The following is a 7,500-nucleotide window of genomic DNA, read 5'->3' on the forward strand; positions in this document are numbered from 1 at the left end:
TACTTACTTACTTACTTACTTACTTACTTACTTACAACACCCATTACGTATGGCATTCGGAAACTGCAAGCCGAGTTTAAACTCCGACATTGAAATTGTAACCCGAGTTTCCAACCTAGTGGCGTCATCCGTAGCATTATATATAAAACGCACGATTTTTAATGTGATCACGGCTTACGGCCATACTACCCTGAGAACGCCCGATCTCGTCTGATCTCGGAAGCTAAGCAGGGTCGGGCCTGGTTAGTACTTGAATGGGAGACCGCCTGGGAATACCAGGTGCTGTAAGCTTTATTTATTTATTTATTTACTTACTTACTTACTTACTTACTTACTTACTTACTTACTTACTTACTTACTTACTTACTTACTTACTTACTTACTTACTTACTTACTTACTTACTTACAACACCCATTACGTATGGCATTCGGAAACTGCAAGCCGAGTTTAAACTCCGACATTGAAATTATAACCCGAGTTTCCAACCTATATTGGCGTCATCCGTAGCATTATATATAAAATGCACGATTTTGAGTGTGATCACGGCCTTACGGCCATACTACTTACTTACTTACTTACTTACTTACTTACTTACTTACTTACTTACTTACTTACTTACTTACTTACTTACTTACTTACTTACTTACTTACTTACTTACTTACTTACTTACTTACTTACTTACTTACAACACCCATTACGTATGGCATTCGGAAACTGCAAGCCGAGTTTAAACTCCGACATTGAAATTATAACCCGAGTTTCCAACCTAGTGGCGTCATCCGTAGCATTATATATAAAACGCACGATTTTTAATGTGATCACGGCTTACGGCCATACTACCCTGAGAACGCCCGATCTCGTCCGATCTCGGAAGCTAAGCAGGGTCGGGCCTGGTTAGTACTTGGATGGGAGACCGCCTGGGAATACCAGGTGCTGTAAGCTTTATTTATTTATTTATTTATTTATTTATTTATTTATTTATTTATTTCTTTACTTACTTACTTACTTACTTACTTACTTACTTACTTACTTACTTACTTACTTACTTACTTACTTACTTACTTACTTACTTACTTACTTACTTACTTACTTACTTACTTACTTACTTACTTACTTACTTACTTACTTACAACACCCATTACGTATGGCATTCGGAAACTGCAAGCCGAGTTTAAACTCCGACATTGAAATTATAACCCGAGTTTCCAACCTAGTGGCGTCATCCGTAGCATTATATATAAAACGCACGATTTTTAATGTGATCACGGCTTACGGCCATACTACCCTGAGAACGTCCGATCTCGGAAGCTAAGCAGGGTCGGGCCTGGTTAGTACTTGGATGGGAGACCGCCTGGGAATACCAGGTGCTGTAAGCTTTATTTATTTATTTATTTAATTATTTATTTATTTATTTATTTATTTATTTATTTACTTACTTACTTACTTACTTACTTACTTACTTACTTACTTACTTACTTACTTACTTACTTACTTACTTACTTACTTACTTACTTACTTACAACACCCATTACGTATGGCATTCGGAAACTGCAAGCCGAGTTTAAACTCCGACATTGAAATTATAACCCGAGTTTCCAACCTAGTGGCGTCATCCGTAGCATTATATATAAAACGCACGATTTTTAATGTGATCACGGCTTACGGCCATACTACCCTGAGAACGCCCGATCTCGTCCGATCTCGGAAGCTAAGCAGGGTCGGGCCTGGTTAGTACTTGGATGGGAGACCGCCTGGGAATACCAGGTGCTGTAAGCTTTATTTATTTATTTATTTATTTATTTATTTATTTATTTATTTATTTATTTATTTATTTATTTACTTACTTACTTACTTACTTACTTACTTACTTACTTACTTACTTACTTACTTACTTACTTACTTACTTACTTACTTACTTACTTACTTACTTACTTACTTACTTACTTACTTACTTACAACACCCATTACGTATGGCATTCGGAAACTGCAAGCCGAGTTTAAACTCCGACATTGAAATTGTAACCCGAGTTTCCAACCTAGTGGCGTCATCCGTAGCATTATATATAAAACGCACGATTTTTAATGTGATCACGGCTTACGGCCATACTACCCTGAGAACGCCCGATCTCGTCCGATCTCGGAAGCTAAGCAGGGTCGGGCCTGGTTAGTACTTGGATGGGAGACCGCCTGGGAATACCAGGTGCTGTAAGCTTTATTTATTTATTTACTTACTTACTTACTTACTTACTTACTTACTTACTTACTTACTTACTTACTTACTTACTTACTTACTTACTTACTTACTTACTTACTTACTTACTTACAACACCCATTACGTATGGCATTCGGAAACTGCAAGCCGAGTTTAAACTCCGACATTGAAATTATTACCCGAGTTTCCAACCTATATTGGCGTCATCCGTAGCATTATATATAAAATGCACGATTTTGAGTGTGATCACGGCCTTACGGCCATACTACTTACTTACTTACTTACTTACTTACTTACTTACTTACTTACTTACTTACTTACTTACTTACTTACTTACAACACCCATTACGTATGGCATTCGGAAACTGCAAGCCGAGTTTAAACTCCGACATTGAAATTATAACCCGAGTTTCCAACCTAGTGGCGTCATCCGTAGCATTATATATAAAACGCACGATTTTTAATGTGATCACGGCTTACGGCCATACTACCCTGAGAACGCCCGACCTCGTCCGATCTCGGAAGCTAAGCAGGGTCGGGCCTGTTTAGTACTTGGATGGGAGACCGCCTGGGAATACCAGGTGCTGTAAGCTTTATTTATTTATTTATTTATTTATTTATTTACTTACTTACTTACTTACTTACTTACTTACTTACTTACTTACTTACTTACTTACTTACTTACTTACTTACTTACTTACTTACTTACTTACTTACTTACTTACTTACTTACTTACTTACTTACTTACTTACTTACTTACTTACTTACTTACTTACTTACAACACCCATTACGTATGGCATTCGGAAACTGCAAGCCGAGTTTAAACTCCGACATTGAAATTATAACCCCGAGTTTCCAACCTAGTGGCGTCATCCGTAGCATTATATATAAAACGCACGATTTTTAATGTGATCACGGCTTACGGCCATACTACCCTGAGAACGCCCGATCTCGTCCGATCTCGGAAGCTAAGCAGGGTCGGGCCTGGTTAGTACTTGGATGGGAGACCGCCTGGGAATACCAGGTGCTGTAAGCTTTATTTATTTATTTATTTATTTATTTATTTATTTATTTATTTATTTATTTACTTACTTACTTACTTACTTACTTACTTACTTACTTACTTACTTACTTACTTACTTACTTACTTACTTACTTACTTACTTACTTACTTACTTACTTACTTACTTACTTACTTACTTACTTACTTACTTACTTACTTACTTACTTACTTACTTACAACACCCATTACGTATGGCATTCGGAAACTGCAAGCCGAGTTTAAACTCCGACATTGAAATTATAACCCGAGTTTCCAACCTAGTGGCGTCATCCGTAGCATTATATATAAAACGCACATTTTTTAGTGAGATCACGGCTTACGGCCATACTACCCTGAGAACGCCCGATCTCGTCCGATCTCGTAAGCTAAGCAGGGTCGGGCCTGGTTAGTACTTGGATGGGAGACCGCCTGGGAATACCAGGTGCTGTAAGCTTTATTTATTTATTTATTTATTTATTTATTTATTTTCTTACTTACTTACTTACTTACTTACTTACTTACTTACTTACTTACTTACTTACTTACTTACTTACTTACTTACTTACTTACTTACTTACTTACTTACTTACTTACTTACTTACTTACTTACTTACTTACTTACTTACAACACCCATTACGTATGGCATTCGGAAACTGCAAGCCGAGTTTAAACTCCGACATTGAAATTATAACCCCGAGTTTCCAACCTAGTGGCGTCATCCGTAGCATTATATATAAAACGCACGATTTTTAATGTGATCACGGCTTACGGCCATACTACCCTGAGAACGCCCGATCTCGTCCGATCTCGGAAGCTAAGCAGGGTCGGGCCTGGTTAGTACTTGGATGGGAGACCGCCTGGGAATACCAGGTGCTGTAAGCTTTATTTATTTATTTATTTATTTATTTACTTACTTACTTACTTACTTACTTACTTACTTACTTACTTACTTACTTACTTACTTACTTACTTACTTACTTACTTACTTACTTACTTACTTACTTACTTACTTACTTACTTACTTACTTACTTACTTACAACACCCATTACGTATGGCATTCGGAAACTGCAAGCCGAGTTTAAACTCCGACATTGAAATTATAACCCGAGTTTCCAACCTAGTGGCGTCATCCGTAGCATTATATATAAAACGCACATTTTTTAGTGTGATCACGGCTTACGGCCATACTACCCTGAGAACGCCCGATCTCGTCCGATCTCGTAAGCTAAGCAGGGTCGGGCCTGGTTAGTACTTGGATGGGAGACCGCCTGGGAATACCAGGTGCTGTAAGCTTTATTTATTTATTTATTTATTTATTTATTTTCTTACTTACTTACTTACTTACTTACTTACTTACTTACTTACTTACTTACTTACTTACTTACTTACTTACTTACTTACTTACTTACTTACTTACTTACTTACAACACCCATTACGTATGGCATTCGGAAACTGCAAGCCGAGTTTAAACTCCGACATTGAAATTATAACCCGAGTTTCCAACCTAGTGGCGTCATCCGTAGCATTATATATAAAACGCACGATTTTTAATGTGATCACGGCTTACGGCCATACTACCCTGAGAACGCCCGATCTCGTCCGATCTCGTAAGCTAAGCAGGGTCGGGCCTGGTTAGTACTTGGATGGGAGACCGCCTGGGAATACCAGGTGCTGTAAGCTTTATTTATTTATTTATTTATTTACTTACTTACTTACTTACTTACTTACTTACTTACTTACTTACTTACTTACTTACTTACTTACTTACTTACTTACTTACAACACCCATTACGTATGGCATTCGGAAACTGCAAGCCGAGTTTAAACTCCGACATTGAAATTATAACCCGCGTTTCCAACCTAGTGGCGTCATCCGTAGCATTATATATAAAACGCACGATTTTTAATGTGATCACGGCTTACGGCCATACTACCCTGAGAACGCCCGATCTCGTCCGATCTCGGAAGCTAAGCAGGGTCGGGCCTGATTAGTAGTTGGATGGGAGACCGCCTGGGAATACCAGGTGCTGTAAGCTTTATTTATTTATTTATTTATTTATTTATTTATTTATTTATTTATTTATTTATTTATTTATTTATTTATTTATTTACTTACTTACTTACTTACTTACTTACTTACTTACTTACTTACTTACTTACTTACTTACTTACTTACAACACCCATTACGTATGGCATTCGGAAACTGCAAGCCGAGTTTAAACTCCGACATTGAAATTATAACCCGAGTTTCCAACCTAGTGGCGTCATCCGTAGCATTATATATAAAACGCACGATTTTTAATGTGATCACGGCTTACGGCCATACTACCCTGAGAACGCCCGACCTCGTCCGATCTCGGAAGCTAAGCAGGGTCGGGCCTGTTTAGTACTTGGATGGGAGACCGCCTGGGAATACCAGGTGCTGTAAGCTTTATTTATTTATTTATTTATTTATTTATTTATTTACTTACTTACTTACTTACTTACTTACTTACTTACTTACTTACTTACTTACTTACTTACTTACTTACTTACTTACTTACTTACTTACTTACAACACCCATTACGTATGGCATTCGGAAACTGCAAGCCGAGTTTAAACTCCAACATTGAAATTATAACCCCGAGTTTCCAACCTAGTGGCGTCATCCGTAGCATTATATATAAAACGCACGATTTTTAATGTGATCACGGCTTACGGCCATACTACCCTGAGAACGCCCAATCTCGTCCGATCTCGGAAGCTAAGCAGGGTCGGGCCTGGTTAGTTCTTGGATGGGAGACCGCCTGGGAATACCAGGTGCTGTAAGCTTTATTTATTTATTTATTTATTTATTTATTTATTTATTTATTTATTTATTTATTTATTTATTTACTTACTTACTTACTTACTTACTTACTTACTTACTTACTTACTTACTTACTTACTTACTTACTTACTTACTTACTTACTTACTTACTTACTTACTTACTTACTTACTTACTTACTTACTTACTTACTTACTTACTTACTTACTTACTTACTTACTTACAACACCCATTACGTATGGCATTCGGAAACTGCAAGCCGAGTTTAAACTCCGACATTGAAATTATAACCCGAGTTTCCAACCTAGTGGCGTCATCCGTAGCATTATATATAAAACGCACATTTTTTAGTGTGATCACGGCTTACGGCCATACTACCCTGAGAACGCCCGATCTCGTCCGATCTCGTAAGCTAAGCAGGGTCGGGCCTGGTTAGTACTTGGATGGGAGACCGCCTGGGAATACCAGGTGCTGTAAGCTTTATTTATTTATTTATTTATTTATTTATTTATTTTCTTACTTACTTACTTACTTACTTACTTACTTACTTACTTACTTACTTACTTACTTACTTACTTACTTACTTACTTACTTACTTACTTACTTACTTACTTACTTACTTACTTACTTACTTACTTACTTACTTACTTACTTACTTACTTACTTACAACACCCATTACGTATGGCATTCGGAAACTGCAAGCCGAGTTTAAACTCCGACATTGAAATTATAACCCGAGTTTCCAACCTAGTGGCGTCATCCGTAGCATTATATATAAAACGCACGATTTTTAATGTGATCACGGCTTACGGCCATACTACCCTGAGAACGCCCGATCTCGTCCGATCTCGTAAGCTAAGCAGGGTCGGGCCTGGTTAGTACTTGGATGGGAGACCGCCTGGGAATACCAGGTGCTGTAAGCTTTATTTATTTATTTATTTATTTACTTACTTACTTACTTACTTACTTACTTACTTACTTACTTACTTACTTACTTACTTACTTACTTACTTACTTACTTACTTACTTACTTACTTACTTACTTACAACACCCATTACGTATGGCATTCGGAAACTGCAAGCCGAGTTTAAACTCCGACATTGAAATTATAACCCGCGTTTCCAACCTAGTGGCGTCATCCGTAGCATTATATATAAAACGCACGATTTTTAATGTGATCACGGCTTACGGCCATACTACCCTGAGAACGCCCGATCTCGTCCGATCTCGGAAGCTAAGCAGGGTCGGGCCTGATTAGTAGTTGGATGGGAGACCGCCTGGGAATACCAGGTGCTGTAAGCTTTATTTATTTATTTATTTATTTATTTATTTATTTATTTATTTATTTATTTATTTATTTATTTATTTATTTATTTACTTACTTACTTACTTACTTACTTACTTACTTACTTACTTACTTACTTACTT

The 7,500-nt window shown here is 37.2% G+C and overlaps 16 non-coding genes and 1 pseudogene across 16 annotated transcripts; all 17 read left to right on the forward strand.

Moving 5' to 3' along the window:
- Positions 1–172: 172 nt before the first annotated feature.
- LOC133164967 (5S ribosomal RNA) lies at positions 173–291 on the forward strand. The gene has a single exon (XR_009717446.1). It is a non-coding gene; the product is annotated as a 5S ribosomal RNA (ribosomal RNA).
- Positions 292–825: 534 nt separating this feature from the next.
- Positions 826–944, forward strand: LOC133164583 (5S ribosomal RNA). Its single transcript, XR_009717076.1, has one exon. It is a non-coding gene; the product is annotated as a 5S ribosomal RNA (ribosomal RNA).
- Positions 945–1,269: 325 nt separating this feature from the next.
- LOC133164544 (5S ribosomal RNA) lies at positions 1,270–1,378 on the forward strand (annotated as a pseudogene).
- Positions 1,379–1,659: 281 nt separating this feature from the next.
- Positions 1,660–1,778, forward strand: LOC133164584 (5S ribosomal RNA). Its single transcript, XR_009717077.1, has one exon. It is a non-coding gene; the product is annotated as a 5S ribosomal RNA (ribosomal RNA).
- Positions 1,779–2,095: 317 nt separating this feature from the next.
- On the forward strand, positions 2,096–2,214 carry LOC133164585 (5S ribosomal RNA). The gene has a single exon (XR_009717078.1). It is a non-coding gene; the product is annotated as a 5S ribosomal RNA (ribosomal RNA).
- Positions 2,215–2,688: 474 nt separating this feature from the next.
- LOC133164306 (5S ribosomal RNA) lies at positions 2,689–2,807 on the forward strand. Its single transcript, XR_009716820.1, has one exon. It is a non-coding gene; the product is annotated as a 5S ribosomal RNA (ribosomal RNA).
- A 326-nt stretch (positions 2,808–3,133) lies between these two features.
- LOC133164587 (5S ribosomal RNA) lies at positions 3,134–3,252 on the forward strand. The gene has a single exon (XR_009717079.1). It is a non-coding gene; the product is annotated as a 5S ribosomal RNA (ribosomal RNA).
- Positions 3,253–3,593: 341 nt separating this feature from the next.
- LOC133164159 (5S ribosomal RNA) lies at positions 3,594–3,712 on the forward strand. Its single transcript, XR_009716680.1, has one exon. It is a non-coding gene; the product is annotated as a 5S ribosomal RNA (ribosomal RNA).
- A 310-nt stretch (positions 3,713–4,022) lies between these two features.
- LOC133164588 (5S ribosomal RNA) lies at positions 4,023–4,141 on the forward strand. Its single transcript, XR_009717080.1, has one exon. It is a non-coding gene; the product is annotated as a 5S ribosomal RNA (ribosomal RNA).
- A 293-nt stretch (positions 4,142–4,434) lies between these two features.
- On the forward strand, positions 4,435–4,553 carry LOC133164161 (5S ribosomal RNA). Its single transcript, XR_009716682.1, has one exon. It is a non-coding gene; the product is annotated as a 5S ribosomal RNA (ribosomal RNA).
- A 269-nt stretch (positions 4,554–4,822) lies between these two features.
- LOC133164163 (5S ribosomal RNA) lies at positions 4,823–4,941 on the forward strand. Its single transcript, XR_009716683.1, has one exon. It is a non-coding gene; the product is annotated as a 5S ribosomal RNA (ribosomal RNA).
- A 237-nt stretch (positions 4,942–5,178) lies between these two features.
- On the forward strand, positions 5,179–5,297 carry LOC133164079 (5S ribosomal RNA). The gene has a single exon (XR_009716604.1). It is a non-coding gene; the product is annotated as a 5S ribosomal RNA (ribosomal RNA).
- A 277-nt stretch (positions 5,298–5,574) lies between these two features.
- Positions 5,575–5,693, forward strand: LOC133164307 (5S ribosomal RNA). The gene has a single exon (XR_009716821.1). It is a non-coding gene; the product is annotated as a 5S ribosomal RNA (ribosomal RNA).
- Positions 5,694–5,955: 262 nt separating this feature from the next.
- Positions 5,956–6,074, forward strand: LOC133164473 (5S ribosomal RNA). The gene has a single exon (XR_009716983.1). It is a non-coding gene; the product is annotated as a 5S ribosomal RNA (ribosomal RNA).
- Positions 6,075–6,431: 357 nt separating this feature from the next.
- LOC133164164 (5S ribosomal RNA) lies at positions 6,432–6,550 on the forward strand. Its single transcript, XR_009716684.1, has one exon. It is a non-coding gene; the product is annotated as a 5S ribosomal RNA (ribosomal RNA).
- Positions 6,551–6,875: 325 nt separating this feature from the next.
- LOC133164165 (5S ribosomal RNA) lies at positions 6,876–6,994 on the forward strand. The gene has a single exon (XR_009716685.1). It is a non-coding gene; the product is annotated as a 5S ribosomal RNA (ribosomal RNA).
- Positions 6,995–7,255: 261 nt separating this feature from the next.
- LOC133164080 (5S ribosomal RNA) lies at positions 7,256–7,374 on the forward strand. Its single transcript, XR_009716605.1, has one exon. It is a non-coding gene; the product is annotated as a 5S ribosomal RNA (ribosomal RNA).
- Positions 7,375–7,500: the final 126 nt, after the last annotated feature.

The sequence above is a fragment of the Syngnathus typhle genome, linkage group LG12 (genome assembly GCF_033458585.1).
Source record: "Syngnathus typhle isolate RoL2023-S1 ecotype Sweden linkage group LG12, RoL_Styp_1.0, whole genome shotgun sequence".
Classification (NCBI taxonomy): Eukaryota; Metazoa; Chordata; class Actinopteri; order Syngnathiformes; family Syngnathidae; genus Syngnathus; species Syngnathus typhle.